The sequence below is a fragment of the Talpa occidentalis genome, unplaced genomic scaffold (assembly GCF_014898055.3).
Source record: "Talpa occidentalis isolate TD23 unplaced genomic scaffold, MPIMG_talOcc4v2.1 talOcc4.4, whole genome shotgun sequence".
Taxonomy (NCBI): Eukaryota; Metazoa; Chordata; class Mammalia; order Eulipotyphla; family Talpidae; genus Talpa; species Talpa occidentalis.
This window is the reverse complement of record NW_023604295.1, coordinates 96,403,167-96,425,542: the sequence shown is the minus strand read 5'-3', so window position 1 is coordinate 96,425,542 and position 22,376 is coordinate 96,403,167. Positions and strand designations below refer to the sequence as shown.

Here is a 22,376-nt window from a genome sequence, read left to right as displayed (position 1 = left end):
AAGTCTCTGGGTGTGGTGTGTGGATTTGGGAGCCATCAAGTGGAGGCGTGAAGGAAGGGGTGGCTGAGGAAGTCAGAAAGAGTGCACGGAAGGAAAGGAAGGAAATACTTATCAGAGTATATCGTCCTGGTGGCCGGTTGTGCCAGCGCCTATAGGGGTCACCAATTACCTTAAAGGCCTCTTTAGCAGTCACCGCGGTCAGATCATCTCCCACTCAAAAATTATGTAGGGGGTCCCCACCAACATTTTAAAGAAATAATCCACAAGTGCCATATCAAATCAAGTAGAATGGCACCCGTCTCGGAGTAGCCAACAGGCGGGAGAGAATTCAGCCAAGTGCTCTCCGAAACGGAGCTCTCCGAGCTCTCCGCAAGGCCGGGTGGGAGGGGTAGGAGGAGGGGGTTGGTGACCAAGAGTGCGCGGCCAAGACCTCCCAGGGCGCTTGCAGGCCAGCCCCAGCCCCAGCGGCGGCAGGTCTGGGGTTGACACGCACGGCCGGATGTGGCCCGCGCCGGAAGAGAGGCGTGGGGAGGCCGGAGGGGGCGGGGGGCATGGTGGCAAGAGTCATGTCAGTTTGGGTCCACGCGGCAGCAGCCCATCCAGCAGTGGCGGGCCTCGCACACGTCGGCCGGGCCGGGCACCGGGGTCAGGGCGCCGGGCCAGTCTTACCTCCCGAAAGCACCCGCGCTGGCGCCGTCGGCTCGGGCCCGGGCGGCGTACCCCGCGAGGCGCGCGAACCCGCGGTCCCGACCCCAGGTCCGGCGCGGGAGGAGCGCGGCGGCTCTGCGCTCGCAGCCGCGGCCACCACACGCGCAGGACCTCTGTGACCGCGGCCTTTGCGCGGGGAGCTCCGCAGACTGGCGGGTTTCCAGGGGCGTGTTCGGCCTCCCCAGTAGGGTCCTCTCCGAAGCCCCTTTCGGTGCGGGTCTCCCCGGCCGGGCCGCGCGGCTTCACCGCCTCCGGGGCGGAGCTCAGGGCGCGCGGCGCGGGGCGGGCCGAGCCCAGCGCGCGGCGGGGTCAGCAGGGGGCGCTGCGGGAGGCCGCGCTGTCCCGCGGTCGGTGCGCGCCGCCTGCGCCTTCGCCTCCCCCGCGGCGGGCGGAGCAGGCAGCGGGCGCCGAACCGGGAGCGCGGCGGCGGAGCCGGGTCCGGGCCGGGACTATGGGCGGTGAGCGCGGCGCCAGCGGGGGTTGGCTAGTGGCGGCGCGGGCGGGCGGCCCTGCGCCCGGATTGGGGGACTAGGGGTCCTCCGTACGCGCCGAGGCCAGGACGAGGGGGCAGCGGCTCGGGTAGCAGAGGGGTGAGGGGCCAGGGGCCAGCTTTCCATCCCTGAGTCGGAACCTCGCCTCCGAGCTCCCTTCGCTCCCCCGCGTCCTCGCCAAGCCCCCACCCCCTACTGGTGCCCTTTCCCCAAGCCCCCACCCGAGCCCCTGCCCTCCGACCCGCCCCCCGCCCTCCAAACCCTGCCGCCCCCGCCCGGAGCCCTGGCTCCCCACCTCCCGGTCGACGCCACCCCAACCCCCCCCCCCTGCCTCCAGCTTCTCCACCCCCAGCTGCGCGCTTCTCTCCTAGCCTTTCTCCACCGGCGTCCCCGCCCCTCCAACCTGTTCCCGCGTGGCCCCCGCGCTCCTGCCGCCTGATTCCGGCTGGAACTCGAGCTCTCGGGACCCTCTAACGGATTTCCGAATCTGCGCTTCTGCAGGTAAGGCGGCCGCAACTTCGTGGCGTTTCTGGGGGGGTGGGGTTAGCTCCCGTCGGCTGCTAACTGCGCCCGGCGTCTCCCGGAGTCCCGGGCCCTGCGGAGGGGCCGCCCCGAGCTTGGGTGGACACTCCTGGATGCTCAGGTGGGACGGCCTGGTTTCCCCCGCAGCTTTTTCTAGTGTTCCTGCCTACGTCGAGATCTTTTAAAGAAGCCGGCTTTGTCAAACCCAAAATTGGATTTGCTGAGAACAGGTTGCTTTGTTTGCGGCTGCAGAGGTCTTTCAAGTTGTACCTGTGGGTGGTTAAGGGATTTGCGGTGCAGGAGGATGTGGAGCCATGTTTTCCCACTTGGGCAGTGCATTCAGCGGTAGCAAAGGGACTCGGTGCGGAGCCTGCCTGTCACCGCCTGGGTGGCCAGGGTGCTCCTGGGGAGGCAGGCATGTTTGTACGCATTTAAAAAGTAAAATCAGGCGACTTGTGGAATCAGATCAGTGCCAAGGGGAAGTGTTGTGTGGTGGATGGGTAAGGGGCCCACAAAAGGGCTTCACAACTTGGGGACATTTGTTGCTATTCGCAAGAAGGCCCCCTGGGTGGACCGAGCGTGGAGAAGACAGCGCGGAGCCCAGCCTCACATGTGTGACATGACTGCGCACAGCGCTTGGCAGTAACCCCTCTAAGGTGTTGGTGCCCAGACTGGACATCTGTGGGGAGAGGATTTAAAGCAGATGGTTTGAAAAGCCTCGGGTTCTCTCGAGAGACGCATAGTGACAGCTTGAAAAGCCAGTGCATGAACCCACCGCATCCCTGCTTGTAGCTTTGATTAAGTCTTGGATCAAATTAATTGTCTCTGAGAAAGGATATGTGTGGGTGGGGGCGGGGAACCTTCTCTTTTAGGGATTAGCTCCTGGCCAGCGCATCTCACTGATGCTTGGGAGGCTGGCTGCCTTTGGACACAATAGTTTTTCAACAGTGGATTGTGAATTAATAAGTAATTAACCCAAGGTGCTCTCTTAGAGCCCACTGTGGGCACCTCGTGGACGCTCACCATGTTGCTCAGTGGAGTTGTTGACTTTCGATGCCCCACTAGCAGGAGTGCCTTCAAGAGCCATCTCTGTGGCCCCAGGGCACAGCCTGTTACCCTCTAAAGTGGTAGCTACTCAGTGTTTGTCTCATAAAGAAATGGGCCCCCTCTATTCTAGTCTGGATCTATAATCCATTTTCCATGGTGCTGCACTGTTTTCCTTAAATTCATCTACGTGAAAATAAGTGACCTAACTAGAGATAAATTTATTTTTATGTGTAATTGGAGCAGAGAGCTTAATTTATGGGTCAGGCTCTGCCAGCAGGATCTCTAACTTCAGTGGCAACTCCAGAATTTCCACGAAGGAAATCCGTTGTCTTTACCCCAGAATTAGAATGATAGGGTGGTGGCCACTCTGGGGAACTAAGACTGTTTTCTGAGGGGCATATGCACCACAGCTTGACCCCCAGGGCCCTGAACTGTGACCGAAGCCCACTTCAGCATCCCTCATTCCTGCCCACAATGGAGGAAGCACCGAGGGTCACTGAGTGCACTTGTTTCGGAAGGCACCATCCTCATAGACTGGGTGCTGCCACCCCAAGTAACCGCTGCCCACGAAGGTCTGGGAGTGCTCCTCGCACGTTTCTAGCTGTGTGGTTGGCAGTTCTGTTGCCAGGACAGCTGGTGTTTTGGGGATGGTGTTTGTGTCTGTCAGAGGTGACTGACCCTCTGCCAGCAGATGGAGCAAGTCCAGCTTGCCCGCCCCTATCAAAGGCCAGCCCTGGGGAGTGCAGTAGAGGCTGGGGGACTGGAGTGCATCATCCCTTCCTCTCTTCAGGTATCCAGAAAAGGCTGGAATTCAGAATGTCATTTGAATGTGGGACTTGTATTGCGCACCGGTTCACAGCTGTAGGAGCTTATCTTTCCTACCCAGACTGTCTCTATCTCCAGGTCTGGCTCTTACCCAGTTCCTGCAGCTGGTAAAAATCTGTTTCTACAAAAGGTTTAATTAATGCCTGCAGTTTGTGAGGGGGAGCAAAGGGGAGGGAGAGAGAGATTGCTCTGGGGGGGGGTGGGGGGGTAGGGTGGGAGAATATCCAAGGTCCTGAAAATTCAGATGAGTAGTTCTAGCCCCAGACTGGGTTGTTGGTTCATGTGTGCCCACCTTCTGGCAGAGGGGCCACTGTTAGGAGTGAAGTCATGGAGGTGGAAAAATGACCCCCCACAGGAACCAAAATAAGATTTGCTGGATCTACTGTTCTGATTTCTATCAATCGAAAGCCAGTTGAGAGCTGGTCTTAGCAAGATAGACAATACTAAGCCATTTTAAGTTCCCGAATGGGGGTTGTGTTCCTTTGGAAATGGCAGCTTAAATGACACTGGTCTGGGGTCCCGTCTGGGGAAACCCCCTCACCCCTGAAATGCTGAGGGGAGTGTCCAGGGACTGACAGCAGAAGCAGCTGTGATGGGCTGTACATCTGCACCTGGGGAACAGCTGCTTCTGGTGAGTCATGAGCCTTTGACAAAAGCAAAGCCCTGGGGAAAGCAGCCAGAGGGACCCTTCTTGAGACTGCTGTGCAGCCTGAAAGTTGGACAAGGGCCTGCTGAAGCCCCTCAACCAGGAGGTAGGTAAAGGCAGCATAAAGAGGCACTGTGAACCAGGATGAATGGCAGCGTCTGCCACTGAGTCCAAAAGGCAGGAGGGCCGGCTGGCCTCACTGAGCTGCAGACTCCAGCATGCCAGCCTCCAACCCCAGAGCCAGCAGGCTGCTCTGAATCTTCTTGGGCCTTGTTTGGGCAAGCCACTGGCTTTTGGAAGGAACAGGTCAATCTGTAGTGAAGAGCACAGCAGTCCCAGGAGCAGGGAGGAACGTAATGATTAAAAAGTCTTTGAATAGAGAACTGAGGAGGAGGCTAAGGAACATTGTTTCTGCAGCCAGGAGGCAGCCTTTGCCTGTCTTCTCCTAGTCGGGTCAACCATGCCTCCCTTCATCCTCTCCTCTCCCCTCCCCCCGCCCAGCCCCTGTCCATGTGTACTGCACACAGCTGCGGAGCCCCCACTCTGTGCTGGGACTCCGGGGAGAAGGAGCATCTGACAAACTCAAACATCTAGTGGTAGCAACTGAAGGAACTTTGAAAATTCTGTGTATATTGGCATAGTCACTTCCTCCACATACACATTCACATTTCTGTTTACAAGGCAATCTTTTGTCATCTGCTTTCTGTGCTGTTTCTCTGTGTGACTGATTTCTTTAGAGAGAGTTGCAGTCAATCTCACAGAAACCAGAACTTTCAAAAACAGAGAAGATGAAACTTATCGTACTTAAATTTGACATTCTCTCTCCCCCTCTCCACTCCTGTTTGTGGTTGGAGCCGTCAGTGACACCATCTTTACAAATAGTTTGAATTTTATTTGTGATACCCCTCAATTATACAGAAACATGTGTCTTTTCAACCAACAAAACCACAGCTTACTGTCCTAGACTACCTCATTCTTAGATCCAACACCAAACTTTAGACTTTCAGAAATACAACAGTATCAATCAGTTTGAGCTTTTTAATTATAAAATAAAATAATGCTTTTGCTTGCTAATTTAGTTATCTGCTAATATAGGAAAAATCTGAAGTTAGAATAAAGACATTTACCAGGGAGAAACCCACATGGCACGGCAGACCTTTTCTGCCTCACCCGCTGCTCCCCTCAGCAGTGTATTTCTTCAGTCTGCCTATTCTCCTTGCTCTGTCTCTTGTGAATTCTCACCTTCTCGCACATCTGACCTGTACCCCAGTTCTTGTATAGATAAATAAATCTTTAAAAAAAAGAATAAAGACATTAAGGAAGCAGTTGGATTAAGATAAAGTTACTAAAGTTATATATAGCTGGAATGTCTGAGAGCTTGGATACAAGGTAGGGACACAGTCTTACAAAAATAAATTATTAAACTTGAAACATTGTTACTAAAATGTGGCTAGCTATCAATAGGAATTTCCTTAGAAGTGTAGGTAAGTATAGAATTTTGACAAGTATAGACTGATGAGTGTAGACATTTTGATCTGTCATTTCATTGAATTATATTCATTATTTTGATAATACATGGTATTTGTATTGTATCATCATAAAATAGGCGACTATGTCTGTGATTTCATGCAGTCCTTCTAGCAAGTCAGGAGTCTTCTCAGAGGTGGGGAAATAGGACCCAGGGAGGTTTAAAGTCTTCCTTACAATTCAGATCTCTAGCATGGACATACTATGAAAACCTAGATATTCCTGGTATAGTGGCTTGATAATTAAGTACCGTTACAGTTACTTGAAAATTATAAGTGGTCTCTGGCTTAGGGGTAAAAGCAGGTACCAGTTTCCTTTAACACGTTTGGCAAGTCAAACAAGTGCAGTGTATGCGTCACACCACCACAGACCTCCTGGAACAATTTCTCGGGGTTTGTGGGAGCCAGAGGATCTCTGTGGATGACTTTCTTGTACTGGGTGCCTGAGTTTGGGTGTGCGTTCAGCACATTGCAGTGGTTAAGAGTGTATGTAGACCTTGCAACCAGACCAACTCTTATTTCTGGATCTACCGTTACTAGTCTTAGACCCTTGGGCAAGTTACTTAGCTTCTCTGTGCCTCAATTTCCTCATTTGTAAAGTTGTGCTGATAATGATATTGATATTATGAGCAGTGGACATTATGTGGTATTATGTTGCGAAGCTGCAATGAGACGTGCCAAGGACTTAGGACAGGGCACATAGTATGTGCTTAAAAAAATGTTACTTGCTAGTACTGTTTATTCTTTAAAAATGTGTTTTTTGGTGCCAACCAACTGCATCGAGATGATGGATAGAAGATAATGGTTAAGATACACATCACCTCTGTCTGCTTGGAACAGCAGTTCACGGTGAAGAACATGAATGCCCAAGTACTTAGCTGGCTCTAGGCCTCCTCATAGCCTCATAGGGGCTTGGGAATGGCCTGTAAGGGGTTGGCCATGGGGGCAGGGTCTCCGGCTGGTACACACTGGCATGATCTTCATCTGGTACACACGGGTGTGACGTGATCTTACCAGCTATTTAAGACATGCACTCATTGATTGGTCTATGTCTGGCACATGCTGCTTGTTAACATTTTACCACCCTTGCAAACAGGCTGTTGGCAGGAAGTGTGACAAAAGACCATCAACTTCTTATTTACATGCCTAGTTTGCCGGCAGTATTCTTGGTCCGACTGACAGAATACTGCCCTGGCTACTGTTTGGATTGGCTGTTCTGTAACCCCAATTTTTGGTACCAGGAGAGACCCAATTCCCTGAGTGAGGAATGGCGACACAGCCCCTGAGGGTCTGTGGGGGACCAGCCCAGGGCAGAAGGCCAGCCATTGTGGTTTCCATGTCAGCTACAGTCTGCAGATCTCTAGGGAACTGTGTTGATAGGGCTTGGGTTTAATGGCTGGTCCTGAAAAGAGAAGTCTTTCCTCCTCAGATCTTGTCCTCACCTACTCTGTATGTCCTGTAAAGAAACTTCCCATGGCAGTCTGCCCAGCTAGCACCTGTCATCCTGGACCTGGCACAGGGCTCGGCCATGGCTGAGGATGAGGGAACCCTCCTGTGATTGCTGCTGGGAAACTGGAGCGCTTCTGTGTTGGGTGATCAGCACAACTCTGCTCTTAACTGGGTTACTTCATACTAATAAATCAACGGGCCGATGGAAGCCTTGTCATCAGTCCTCTTCGTGGGGGCCCTGCTTATTTTTGTTCCTTTTTAAACTACCAAATTTTAAAGTTGACAAGCTTCATTTTGTTTTAAATGTGTGCCCTATGCTTGGGAAATTAAGAAATAACCAATAATGCCCTTCTTTTTTTTCCCCAACTATTATTTGTATGTAGGTAGAATTGAGTTAAAAGGAGGCATACCTTTTCCGGCTGTTTCCCTAAGGCCTCTAACTCCTGTGGTTTTATTTGCCTCTTGATTTCCTAGACGAGGTTATCTTTTGTCGCCAATTTGTCTGTCTCCAGCACAGCTCCTAATGGAAACACAGACCTGAAAAATCAAAGCTTGGACATTTATGGTCAAAGGTCATGGCATGGATGGTAGGTTGGTTCTTTTTTTTTTTTCTTTCTTTCTTTTTTTTTTTTTTTGGCTCTGTCTTCAAGGTGAAAAATTACTGTCTTTTTTGAGAAAGAAAGTATATTTTACAAGATGGTTAACACCAGTAGGCTGGAAGATCTAAGCAAGCCTCCCTCATTCTTGGTTCACAAAATTTCCAGCATTTCTAAGTTAGCAGCATATGATTTTTTCCTCTCTCCTTTGTGCATCATGCACTAATGACTGCTGATTATCTCAAAACAACTGCACTGATGCATGGTGTTTAGTGACTCTCCGTACAGTAAGTAATTGCAGTTGGTCTGGCTGAGCAGAGTAACATTCTTATCTTTCACTTGCTCTTTAGCTTGAGAGGCGTTTGCTCAGTGTGCTGAATGCCAGAAAGGGAGCAGGGATTTCCTTGCTACAGTGCCTGCCCACTGCCCAGTGCTTACCCTCCCCTGGCCACGGTGTGTCATCACAACATCCATTCACACTGCATTTGGATCATCTGCCCGTGGGCCTGGCTCCCCAGCCAGACCGGGAGCTCCTGAAGGGCACAGCCATTCCCAGCTCATCTCGGACATCTCAGCCCAAAGCACAAGGACTGGCATGGAATAGCTCAAGTGAATGAATGAATGAATGAATGAGTTGTCACAATGCAGTTAGGATTGCGTTTGGCTGCAAGAAAGTGTTTACTTAGTGACTTAAGCAAATTGTGGTTTATTTTTCTCATGTAACAAGATGTCTGAATGCCAGTGGTTGCTGGCATTGGTTTTCTTTGCAGATGTGTGTCTGGACTGACACTTCTGATATTTTCTTTTTTTTTTTTTTTTTTTTTTTTTTTACTTCTGATATTTTCTTGATTTTTTTCTTCATGGTAGTACAATGGCTGCTCCAGGAAGGAGATGCCTGCCACACTGGTACCTTTAGTCAAGAAAGCACAGTTGTCCCCAAAACACCAGCAGTCTTCCCCTGACATTTCAAGGCCAGAACTGTATCCCATGACCACTCTAAATGGAAGGGGCTGTGGGAGTATTCAGCAGGATCTGTTGCTGCCTAGATAGTTAGGTGGGTTCACTGCTGAAACCAACCAACCAAATAGGGTTAATGGCTCAAATATGATAGACATTTACTTCTGTTCACACAAAATGCAAAATGGCCATTTCTGATTGGCAGGGAGCTATTCCTCCAAGAAGTCATCCAGGGATTCAGACTCCTAAGGCTGCCATGCTCATTTACATCCATCAGCAGAAGTGGAAGTGGCGTGGAGGACGGTGTGAGCAGATTTACAGGCGAGGCTTAGAGGTGGTGAATTACTTGCACCGGCATTCCATTGGCCACAGCTTAGTCACATAGCCATGCCCTCTTGCACCCTACATGGGAAGCTAGGAAAATGTGGCCCTCCCCTGTGGCTAGGAGCAACAGGAGATGGGTTTCTTAATTAGCTGGCCATCTCTACTGCACCATCCTCTCCAAAATCAGATTCTCCTTAGCAAAAAAGAAAAAATGAACATAAGGGCAACTGGGAGTGTCTGTCTTAGAAGGAGAGACTCTGCTAAGGAGTCTCCAGCAACAACAGTCTGTATTCCCAGATTATCTGTCTTAAATCTCTGTGTCTGTTCTCTCCTTTGGGAACTGGGCCAAATAACACAGCAGCACAGTGGAGGATCCTCATTATCCTCTTTCTTGACGTAGGGCATATCCTCAACAGCTTTGTGGAAATGAGTCCTAGTTGATCATCTCCGTTGGAGATTACCAGCCCCCTACCGCCCAAAGAGAGAAGGCCTTCAGTCCCTGAGGGCCAGAGGAGGCTGTGGGAGCCTCTAGCCCATGAGCCTTTCAAGAACCCCCACTCACCCAGTTTTCCAGTGTTCCTTTTCCTCCCCAGTTCCCACCCCAGCCTGCATCTGGATGGGAAGCCAGCAAAGAGTGACCTCTGCTTCCCACTTGAATCCATTGAGAGTTTTCTTCCCACCACTTCCTGCTATTTAGTCTCAGTAAACATTGATGAATGAGCCATTATCTGTTGGATTTTAGTGCCTTGTTGTTCTGTAAGTTGCACATACCGGTGACAGGTGCTTCTCTCTCCACATCATCCTTTGGTACCCTTCTTTCTCTCCTCAACCCCTGCTACCTACTCAGCCCTGGGTGAGGCAGGCCAGGATACGGGAAGGCTGTGGCTGCCCGATATTGGGGACCTCACTCAACCTTGAGGTCAGGGAAGGCCACCAGGGAGAGGTGGCATTTGAGCCGAGTTAAAGGACAGGAGTTAACCAGATTGTGAAATATCTGGGCCAGGGAAGTGAAATGGCCACAGACAATGAGCTATGAGATGGGACATGCTGGGTCCAGGGGGAATGGGCAGGAGTCAGGCTGGGATCGTGCGGTCATTCATTTAATACTGCTGTGCTTAGTGCCAGGGGCTACAGCAGTGAACAAGGAAACTAAGATCCCAGGCCAAGGGGCCTCAGGGTCTGGACTGTGAGAGCAGGCGAGGCTGTGGAGAAGAGGGTGGGCCAGAAACTGAGGGCTGGCTGCTGTCCCAGACTCTGCTGGGAGGGTTTGCTGTGGAGACTGCGTAGGATGTGACCCCCACTGCTTGCACCATCACCTCTCATGCCCCAGCCCTCTGTCTCCAATTCTTGTCTGGTCCTTTGCCCAGGCATTACTTGGTCTATAAAGATACAGGCTGGCACCAGAAACTCCTAGCATGTAGTTGGTGAAGAAAGCCGAAACTGTCATTACATACCAAGAAAAGTGCCTGCGAGGTTTTTTTTTTTTTTTTTTTTTTTTTTTTTTTTTTTTAAGGATTGGTTTCTTGGAGTGCGCCGAGGATAAGGTTTTAAAGAGTTGGTTACAATTTTTTTCCTCCTCCTTGCAAACTTACACCAATGCTTCTGGCCACTCGGCTCAGAATAGGCCCTGGTTGTGCCTGTCACCCGTCCTGAGCACGTTAAAATCCACTAAGCTCCTCTTGCCATGAGCTTATAGACTGATTGGAGGGTCAGGGTCATCTCTGTGGGGCCCGTAGATACTGCCTTGCAGTCAGCCATCAGGCTTCACATCTCAATAAGGCTTAGGTCGGCTCTGCCTGGGAGGGGATCAGCTCTCACCTGCCTGCAGTTTTGCTCTTGGTCCCCTCCCAGGAAAAGGAACTTGAGTCAGGGCTTAGAAGAGTTGTGATCAGTGACTTGAGGGTTAATTTCCTTCATTCTCCCTCCCAGCACTGTTTATTAAGGTGAACTGATTGTGGGAGGGGAAGGGTGCAGAGAGAGGAACCTTTACTCTAGCCTAAGCCCACAGCTGAATATAAGGTTTTCGTCTGCAAATCAGGGAACCTAAATCCATAGCCAGAAACTCCACCAGTTCTGTGGTGTGTATTGGGTGTCATCTTGTGCTAAAGGCTTGGGAAATGAACATAATAATAAAAGGAGAATCTTTACTACCATAAGTTCTTCCTAGGAAATACCTCATGTTGTCCTTTTCACTGTCTATGAAGAGGGTAATTTTACATTCATGAGGATAGAAAGTTTTGTCATCCCTAATTCCCAACTTGCATAACTGGACTTGGCAGATGCTCAGTTATCTATTGAATGAATAATTGATTCACCATTTACAGGTAAGGAAATTGTAGCTCAGACAAGTTAAGTAACTTGCCTGAGGTGCCACAGCTTGTAATTGATGGAGTGAAAGGCCTGAATCACAGTGCTAAAGAAGTATCATAAGCTGAGACTTGGGGTTTCTAGCCTTTGGCTCTGGGAATGTGGAACAGCATTATAGGAAGAACAGCATTATAGGAAGTCCCATATCCTACCTGGGCTGACATTCAGACCTAATGTAGCCCAACCGTGACAAAACCAGTCAGTTGGATAAACAAGCCACAAGTGCCCAAATATCAGGGCACCAAATATCTGTCATCTCACTGCTGATACTGAATCAAGGTTTTGGGAGCAGGCCCATAGTCCAGGGACCCCAGGTGGGCTTTCTCTTGGTTCTTAGCTTTGTCACGAAAAAACATCAATGTTTGTTGAGACAAAAGTTACAGGAAAGCAAGATATTTTTTGATAGATAAGAGGAATGACAGGAAAGTTTTCTGAGTAGAGGGGTCCAGAATGGGTAGCTACTGAGGGGCTGAAAAACAGGAGTTTCTATGGGTATAATAGGCAAGGAGTAGGGATTCAGCTGTTGGGTATCTCTGAGTTGTGTCTCTTGCTGATTGTCTGGGCTCACGGGGGTTTCCTAGGCTTCCAGGGTCCACTGAATTTGTGGGGTCTCCTATGCTATTGAGGCCCACTGAGTTCGCCCACATTACCTCACCTACCTTCCTGAAACTGGCTTTGGTCTGTTGCTTTAGCATTGTGTTATTGTGTTGGTGTTTGAACATTTCACTCTTTACTGGATTGGGGGTGGGGCGCCCTCCTGGTCTGTGATTGCTCTCCAATCAGCCTGATAAATGGACCTAGGGCACTTAGGCTTGGTGGGTGGAGAGGGCAGGGGGGTGGGGGAGAGCAGGGGACACCCTCCTGGCTCCAACCAATTATTTCTCAATCAGGCTGATTAATGGACTTGGGGCTCAGGGCTGTTCCTAACTGACTGTCTATACCCATTTCCTTGCTTCCCCAATCAGTACTTTGCTATATAGCTCCGGTTGGGATGAATAAATGGGAGTGTGATGTTGCTGTAATGCCACCTTCATCTAGTTGTGCATGTGTTCAGGAACCTTCTATGACTCTCTATTCCTATGGGAATATAGTCTGATCCCAATCACTCTCTCCCTGCTTAAATGATACATCATGGCGTAAAACGTGTCATCAGTCAACAGTTCGGGGAGGGGTGAGCTTGGCATAAAGGCTTATATATCCTTCATCCTCCTTGAAATGCCTCCTCATGTCAGCCATGTCTACTGATGTCCTTCCTGCCCTTTTAGTTTTAACAAGGTTTCCATCTCTTCCCCAGAGCCCTCTTGTTAGCACGTGACTGAGGGGTGCCTCTAGGATCCCCATACTTGCACACCCTAGTGGGGTCCAGCCATCCAGAGCATAAAGCTCAAGATGCTTCTGTTGCACCCTCTGACCATCCTGGTGCAGAGCCTCTGAGCTTAGCGTCATACCATGCATTTCCTAATGGTGCTCCCCAAACCCTGGGTTCTGCAGTGTGTAGGGGTTTCTGCTAAGCAGGCCATGCACCTCTCCAGTAAACTTTGTTTTTATCCTTCTTAAACATGAGGTTCCATGTTGCAGAGAGTTTTAAAATTGGGTGCTCTTTCAATGCTACTGATCTCTTTATAATTTATCATGTACCCACTCTGTGACTTCTTGCTTAAGTACATTGCTTAAAAATAATTTAAATAAATTTAACAGCTTTTTTCCTGATTTTAAAAGTAATACATTTTTGCTTAAGACAATCTGGGAAATGCAGAAAACTGCAAATGAAAAAACAAATCTTCTAGGACACTCCCCCCCACTTTTATTCATTTTTTAAAAAACTAGCAATAGATTCAAAATTCTGGAAAGTATATATAAAAAGCCCCATTTCAAACCATGCATCCCACCCCATTTCAAACCGCTCAGTTCAGTTTGGTGGTATATACACTTTATAACATAATTGATAAAAATAGGCATGCTGTGTTATAACTTCCTTTTTTTTAAACTTAATATAACATTTTCTGTCATGACTAATTTTTTTGTTATTTGTACACAACACATTGTCAAAACAAAGCATATATGAGAAGATATTGAAAAGTCCACTAAAGAGATAACCACTATTCCTTTGGGGGCTGTTTCCTTCCTAACCTTTTCTGTAAGTTTGTAAGTTTTCTTAAAATTTGCATATATATGTCAAGAGATGCAGATGTATTTTTCCCTGGTGAGGATGTACTGTATTTACTAGGCTGGTACTTGGCACACACTCTCTCTCCACTGTTTTTAACCTGGCTGTCTCTCCCGAATTCTGTCCACAACCACACCTAGGAACACTTTTTCTTTGAGTCTGAATCAGCATCCATTGTATGCACAAACTAATTTCCTGATTTCTCAGCCACTCCTATGGGTGAGCACTTCTTCCATTGGACTATTCTTAAGTTTTATCTTTTTACTAATCTACACTAACAGTAAAGTGTTTTCCAGAGTTTTGCAAGTTGTCATAGCAAATTATTAAACCTGAAAGGGGTGGGTTGTAGGAACCTCTTCCTTGACTTTGTAGCCAAGAATTGGGTGACCTGGGACCCAACACTGGCATCAGGCATGTGAAGCGGGGACAATCTTTGAGACTGAGCTCTTCAACTTGTGGAGTCTGACACTAACTTCAGGCAGTCAGTGTCAGAATTGAATTAACTGTGGGATGGTTAGACAGCTTGGGGAGAGCTGGAAAATCCATTGGCATAAGGCCAAAAAGAAAACCCATACACTTGGTGTCAGAAGTGTTGTGAGTAGAAGCCCTCACCAAGCAGATGATGCAGGAGGTTTCTTGCTTCACTCCCAAGAGGAACAACAGTTAACTGACAGGACAGGCTCCCGTGACTCAGGGTGAAACTGAAGAACTGCTTATATTTCAGAGATCTGCACAGACTATGCCTGAGGGAACGCTGAGGAGATTCACATTTTATTGGATAGAAGGTGGGTAGAGAAAAATGTCTGGAGTCTGTGATCCCTGAAGGGTTAGAAACACAAATGGCAGGACTGTCGTCCCCGCCCTGGGCTCTGCAAGGAGAGGGTACAAATGGTGTGCAGACCCATACCTTTGATGGAGGTGAAGCTGGGGTGCTCCACACAGGCTGGGACCCTGGCGAGGGGAACAGCAGGAAAGGCACTCTAGAACTATACTCTGTCCTCCATCTCTCACTCAGATCTAATACTGACTTCCTGAAGTGCACTGACAGTGGACAGACTGCCAAGTCTTAGTCTGGGACTTAGGGAGGAAGGATATCAGTGGTGCCACAGATGTGAACCAGGCTCCCTCCCCATCCAGCACATTCATGACAGTTAAGTTGGACCCATCCATGCCCATCCCCCACCCACTTGACATAGCAACTACAGATATAGGCCTCAGTACCTACAGAAGCCAGCATAGGTCAAAAAATGAAAATGAAATCCAATACATCCACAATGACAACTGCTTGCTGGAAAAGTAAAGTAACTTAGCTCTCTTAGTAGCTGAACCAGATTTTTGAAAAAGCAAATTTAAAATTGCACCATGGGCAAACAAAAAAATATAATGTAATGCAACTTGAGACCTCAAGGGAATATGTCAAGAGTAAAACTATTATTATTTTCAGATAACCTGATAAAATACATAAGAATCCCAAAGAATCCCAAAGACAATAAAGTGACAGGTTACAAAATTAATACACAAAAATTCTGTTATATTTCTATAAACAAAGAATAAACTATTAGGAAGAGAAACCAGGAAAAACATTTCCATTGATAATCACATCCCAAAATAAAATATTTTGTAATAAACTTACTCTTGGTGGGAATATAAATTGGTACAGCTATTATGGAAAACAGTATGGAGGTCCTCAAAGGATAAAAAATAGAAATTTCATGTAATCCAGTTATCTTACTTGTGGGTATTTCCAGAAAAATACAGAAGCACTAATTTGAAGAGATATATGTACCCCCATTTTTATTGCAGTATTATTTACAATAGCCAAGACTGGAAATAAACTAAACACCCATTGACAGACAAATGTATAAAGCAGATTTGGTATATACATACACTGGAATACTATTCAGGAATAAAAAAGATGAACGCCTATCATTTATAACAGGATGGATTGACCTAAGCCAGATGGAGAAATGCCAACATCATGTGATTTCACTTACATAGAGAGAAAACAAACAGATGAACTAAATGAAAGAAAAATAAGCTTTTAGACTATAAGACCAATTAGTGGTTACCAGAAGGGAGGGAAAAAGGGGAGTAGGTAAATTGGGACATAGGGGATAACTGTGTGATGAAGAATAGAATTGGACTTTTTTTTTTTTTTAGATTTTTTTTAATAGAGGCATGTTTTATTTATTTATTTGTTTGTTTGTTTATACAAGCACTGGGTACAGTCAGAAGAGCGGGAGGGTGAGAGAATTCACCAGAGCCAGAGCGGGGAGCAGAGCAGGCAGAAGGACCGAAGTACACTGCTGAGGGGAGCAGCGGGCGGCAGGAGAGGTCTGCGCGCCATGTGGGACCCTCCTCTGGTGGCCGGGGAGCAGCCGGGGATCGAACCGGTGCCGCAGAGGCTGCGGGCAGCTTTGCAACCCAGCGCTCAACCGCTGCGCCACCGGGGAGGCCCTAGAATTGGACTTTTAGTGCTGAACTTAACATAGTGTATACAGATGTGATCTTTAGTGATACACACCTGAAACCCATATAATGTTATAAAGCAATGTTACTTCAAAATTTTTTAAGTGTTTTGATATAAATTGGTAATATAATTTTCTTCTTCTGTATGTCCTAGTTGAAACACCAACAAAAATCAAACTAAACCTTTTCTACTAATTTAAAAAGAAGTGATGTGAATAAAAACAGCTGAGCTATGTGTTGCCAGTCTCCAGAAATTTTCTGACATGCTATCAGCCAGCTCTGTGCCAGACTTTGTCCAGCACTGCAGATACACTTGTGAACAGACACTGTTCATGCTGCCAGGTGGCTCCGGTCAAGCCCAGCTAGGAATTGCAGCATGGTTCTTTGCTTATGTAATAATAGTCTTGCACAGTGTCGTGAAGGGGAAATATTGGCTGACTTGAGTGTCAAGCAGGATGTTTATCTAGACAGAGGAGTTCAAGGGCAGCTTCCCTGAGAAAGTGATCTTTGACCTGGGATCCAATGGCTGATCAGGAGCCAGTAGTTGGGAAAGGTAGAGGGATGGAGGAGAGGGAATGCACCCATGGGAAAGGCAGAGCAGATGGTCTGCTGTAGCTGTAGTGAGCCTGTCCTGTGTTCATTCATTCACACAGCAAATTCATACAACATGATCAATACACAAAAATCTGCTGTGTTTCTATGTATACACCAATAATGAACTAGCAGAAAAATTAAGAAAATAATTCCATTAACAATTTTATTGAAAGAGTAAAATTTACAGAATAAATTTATTAGGAAAAATTTAACCAAGGAAGTGAAAAGATCTATACACTGAAAACTACAGATATTGATGAAAAAATGTAAGAAGACACAGGTAAGTAGAACATTCTGTACTCGTGAATTGGAAGAATTAATGTTAAATTGCCCATACTACCCTAAGCAACCTACAGATTTAATCAAAGGCATTTTTCACAGACGCTGAAAAAAATTCTTGAGAAAAAAGATCAAAGCTAGAAGTATCACAGCCTTTTAAAATTTTTTTTTAATTTTATATATTTTTTACATCATTTTTCATTTTTGCACAATGTATGCATTTTCATCTTGGTTGTTATAGTCCCCATACAATTCCCACCACCCCCTTGTTTTGATCCTACTCCCTTTTCTCCCTCACTTCCCTCCCCCTGTGTGTGTCTCTGGTTTATAGTTTCTTGTTGATTTTGATTTTTACTTTATAATAATTAGTATTTTTCCTGGTCCCTTATTTAGGTCTCATCACAGCTTTTAATTTCAAACTGTGTTGCAAAACTATAGTAATCAATCAGTATGGTATTGACATGAAAACAAACAGATTAATGAAACAGAACAGAGCCCATAAATAAACCTGTACATATGTGGTCAGTTAATCTATAACAAAAGAGTATAAATATATAAAGATGAAAGGACAGTTTCTTTGATACATGGTGTTGGGAAGACTGAAGACTGAAACTGGGCCCGTATGTCATCAACCAAAATGAATTAAAGAATTGAAAGTGAAACCTGAAATCATAAAAGTCCTAAAAATATATATAGGCAGGGTCCATGACATCAGACTTAGTGATAGTTTATGTATCTGACTCCAGCAAATATTCATTGAGCATCTTGTTCTGGCCAGGCACTGTTCTTGGCACTGGGGGGCACAAGACTGACAGTTAATAGCCTTCTGGAGGTTACTATTGCTGCATGACAATCATCCCCAAAGTTGGTGGCTTTAAACTACTGTCATTTTACAGTTATTCCAGTGTTCTGCAGATGGCCCACAACAGGCAACATTTCTCACAGAGGCCTTCCACACTTGAGGTTATTCAGGCTATAGCTGATCCTGAGTTGTCCAGAGGATTCCTTACCCATATGCCTGATGCCTTAATTCAGATGAGTTAAGCAGTTTGGGCTTCCTGGGCATTGTGGTTTGGAGGTAGTCTCTCATGTGGTGCTTCTGGCATAGTGACTTTAGGGTTCCAAAGCTAGTGACCCAGGAGAGAATGAATTCAGTAGAATCTGTGTGGACTTTTCTCACCTGGCCTTGGATGTCACACATCATTGTTTCTTTCCCATTCTGCTTAGCCAGGCTGTCCCAGAGTCAACTCAGGTAACTCCTCTTGATGGGAGATGTTACACAAGTTTGTGGACATGCACTACAGTCACATATTCTCTTGCTCTGTGCCCCCAGGCATTTCCTCCTTGCCTCCAAACCTCCCTACCTGCCTGGGCTCGCCAGACTGTTCTTGAGAAGACAGTTTTATGACTTTGTATCCTGACTCCAACGTGCCTATGGGCCCCCACATCCTTCCTCTGCTCCAAACAGGGGCACAGTTTGCTTCATATCAGGTGCAAACTGTGGGGAGGTTGGTGCTCCTTGTGGACTGAGACCTCATACATCTGCTCAGCTGACCCACTTCCTGGTTGGGTTGTCAGAGAATACGCATGGACACAGGCCCTAGGGAGCCTGAGAGATGGCCAGAGTGGCTGAGGGGCTAGAGTGCAGGGGCTTGAGGTAAGACTGTACTGACAGTGGGACTGTGGGCAGGATTTGGCTGTCAGTCTAAGAGCATTTTGGGAAACCACTGAAGGGCCAGTGTTCTGATGACTACCTGTTAGGAACATTATGAAGACTGTCCTTATGGGAAGAACAAGAGTTTGTATTGTTTTTTCAACTAATCTGTAACAATGATTGACATACCAAAAGGAGGGTATATTCTTAACTTGAGGACAGGAAGCATAGATCACTATCCTAATTGCCTCAGATGCCAGATCACTGATCTGTGATTAGTTGTCACAAAGTTGGTGAGCAGAGCCAGCAGAGCTCACAGCACTATTATCTAGTACAGTTTGTTATTTGCAACAATCCTACCACTGCAATGTTCTGCCGCATGTGCACATGTGCCCAGCTCCTGATGCAACAGACCTTGGAAAATGACTCTTAAAACTCAGGTATTATATACTAGTTCTTTGCCCTATTTAGTAGACAGGGCAAAGTTTTGTGATAATAGTACAGAATAAGCAAAATAGACAGTTAATAGACAGATGTGATAATAGTACAGAATATACATTCATGTAACTTATGCCTGTGGAAACTATTGTGTAAATAAGGATCCTGGCTTTGCTTTTTATAAATGGTAAGTATTAGTTAGGATTAGCATTAAACTGCTTTAACAAACTACCAAATTGCAATGGTGTAAGTCTTTTCATATCCTGTTCACCATTTGTATGTCTTCTTGGGAAAACACCTTTTAGTTCCTCTGCCCATTTTCAAAATTGAATCATTAGTTTTTTACTATTGAGTTGTGTAAATAATTTGTATATTTTGCGTAGTAACTCCTAATCCAAAATGTAGAAATGTGTGATTTATAAATACTTTCTCCCATTCAGTTAGTGGCCTTTTCATTTTGTCATTTCTTTTGCTATGCATAAGCTGTTTTGATACAGTCTCACTTGTTGATTTTTGCTTTTATTGTCTTTGTTTTTAGTGTCAAACCCAAAGAATTATTACCAAGACCAACATCAAGGAGCTAACACATGTTTTCCTAAGGAGATTTGTGATTTCTTACTTTTCTCTACTTTAATTCATTTTGAATTGATTTTTATGTTATGGTGTGAGGTAGTGATCCAGTTTTCATTGTTTCATGTTGATATCCAATTTTCCCAACACCATTTATTGAAGAGATTATTCTCCCCCCTCCCACATTGTATATTTTTGGCATCTGTGTTGTAAATTAATTGACCGTATGTGTGTGGATTTATTTTTACACTCTTCTATTGATCTATGTGTCTGTTTTGTTGTTTTTTTTTTTTTTTTTGCAATAGCATACATTTTTGGATTAGTATAGCTTTGTAATGTAGTTTGGAATCAGGAAACAAAATGCTTCCAGCTTAGTTTTTTCTTAAAATTGCTTTGGCCTTTGGGAATCTTTTGTGACTCCATAGAAATTTTAGGATTTTTTTTCAATTTCTGTGGAAAAATGCCATTGGGATTTTGATAGAGATGCCACTGAACCTGTAGGTCACTTTGGTAATAAGGCCAACTTGACAATATTCATTCTTCTAATAGGTGTGGAATATCTTTCTGCGTATTTGTCTTACTTTTTTTTTTTTTTAATAGAGGCATGTTTTATTTATTTATTTATTTGTTTGTTTGTTTTGTTTATACATGCACTGGGTACAGTCAGAAGCGCGGGAGGGTGAGAGAATTCACCAGAGCCAGAGCGGGGAGCAGAGCAGGCAGAAGGACCGAAGTACACTTCTGAGGGGAGCAGCGGGCGGCAGGAGAGGTCTGCGCGCCATGTGGTACCCTCCTCTGGTGGCCGGGGAGCAGCCAGGGATCGAACTGGCACTGCAGAGGCCACAGGCAGCTTCGCAACCCAGCGCTCAACCGCTGCGCCACCGGGGAGGCCCTGTCTTACATTTTTTTCATTGATGTCTTACAGTTTTAGGGTACAGATATTTCACTTTCTTGGTTAAATGTATTCCTAGATATTTTATTCTTTTGATGCAGTTGTAAATGGAATGTCTTTTACATTTCTCTAATAGTTTATTATTAATGTGTAGAAATGTAACTGATTTTTGTATGTTGATTTTGTATCCTGCATCTTTACTGAATTCATTTATTAGTTCTAACAGGGCTTTTGTTGGAGTCTTCCTATGTATATTTCCTATATAGATTACCATGTCATCTACAAAAAGAGACAGTTTTACTTCTTCCTTTCTTGAATGGCTTTTATTTCTTTATCTTGATTAATTGTTCTGGCTAAGACTTCTAATACAGTAAGTGCACAAAGAAGGGGTATTTTCATCTTTTTCCTGAGCTTAGAGGAAAAGGTCTCAACTTTTCACCATTGTATATGATGAGTACCATTGACTTTGAGGCTTGTGTTTTATCATGATTTTAACCTAAGCTGAACCCAAGCTTTGGAGGTTGTAACAGTGTTGTTCCCTACTTTACTGGAAAGGAGTTAGAAAGCACTTCAGATCCTTTCCCAAACAAAATGTCTATGATTCTATGTGACACTGCCCTTAGCTTGTTTTGGTTCTACTATCTCTCTACCAGTGCAAAGGAGCAAAAAAGAAAACAAATTAGTTTTCAGATCTTGTTTTGGAATCTGAACCACAATCCTTGGGTATCAGCACATAGAGGGGCCCCATGGCATCCCCATCAGGTGACTGCTCACACTTAACCACCTCCATGGGCAGGAAGACTCATCCTGTACTGACAGGCATGCTTTCAGCCACCCACTGAACCACCCATCAGTTTGTTAAAAGATATTTTAAGAGGATGAAGTTCCTACCCTCCAGCATTGTCATTGATTATAATTTGCCCAAAACCTAGTATCCTAGAGTCATGGAATGGGCTGGCAGTGATCAAGGGTTGTGTCAAGCTTAATGGGTGATGTGCTCCCAGCCTGAAAAACACCTTTGATATCTAGTGTGCATGAGTGCTCCCATCCATGTACCCATCCAGAACAAAATCTCCTGTACAGAATCATTAATATACAAAATGCAGGTTTCAGGAAGCATTCCTATACTGTCAAGTGCCAGATTCATATTGTGAAGCTGTAATTCTCAGGACCTTTTAAGCCCCCTCCCTTTGTGTATTTTTTTTTTTTTTTTGCTTTAAAATTTTGACTTTTACCATTCTAACTTTTATTGCACACCACTTGTATTTCCTTCCTATTTAATCATTTTGGGTTTTCCTTGATATTTTAGGATACTTAATTGACAAGTTTGCTTGCAAAATAACAAGATTCAGCTATATTTTTAAAGTGGCTTTGTGGTGAGTAAATCATGCCAACTACATGTTCTCCTTTTCTTGTTGAGGTACTTATAGTTGCTCTTGACATTCTAAAATAAGAGTGCCAGTAGCTACTTCTAAATCTTAAGAAATAGCAAAGCAGCAAAGTTGGCTGGAACAGACTTCTCCCAAAATGTCAGAAAAATAAGTAAAGAGGATGTAAAAGTGAAAATCCTGACTTGATGAATCCATTATTTCAGTCTGTTCTGGTCCTGAAAAATGATCAGCTGCCTTGACAGGTTTGTCCTTTGTGGAGCTGGGAAGAGCCTCCAAGGAGAGAGTGTAGAAATATGCAGTTCACAAATGAAGAGAAAAATGTTAATATCTTAGGGATTTAAAAATACTAAAGCTGTAGATTATCTGCCTCAAATCCTTTTTAGAAAGAAATGGTAGCTAAATAATTCATGCTGCATATTTAAAAACATGTAAAGCATGGAAGAAAGTCTTGGTGGAACGTGTCA

General features: G+C 45.7%; 1 protein-coding gene across 13 annotated transcripts in view; it reads left to right on the top strand.

The window, feature by feature from the left end:
* PXYLP1 (2-phosphoxylose phosphatase 1) overlaps positions 1 to 22,376 on the top strand; it is a 114,236-nt gene that overhangs the window by 25,190 nt on the left and 66,670 nt on the right. For 2 of the 13 annotated variants that reach the window (XR_008553940.1, XM_037525873.2), the window contains exons 3-6: positions 1,571 to 1,700; positions 7,689 to 7,801; positions 14,350 to 14,410; positions 21,831 to 21,897. The exons of 1 other annotated variant lie outside the window; for it this stretch is intronic. The gene's annotated coding sequence lies outside the window, so the exon portion shown is untranslated. Of the gene's footprint in view, positions 1 to 1,150; positions 1,167 to 1,570; positions 1,701 to 7,688; positions 7,802 to 14,349; positions 14,411 to 16,544; positions 16,969 to 21,830; positions 21,898 to 22,376 lie in introns of those variants that run through there. 10 more of the 13 variants (XR_008553950.1, XR_008553942.1, XR_008553943.1 and 7 more) reach the window with 10 other exon arrangements.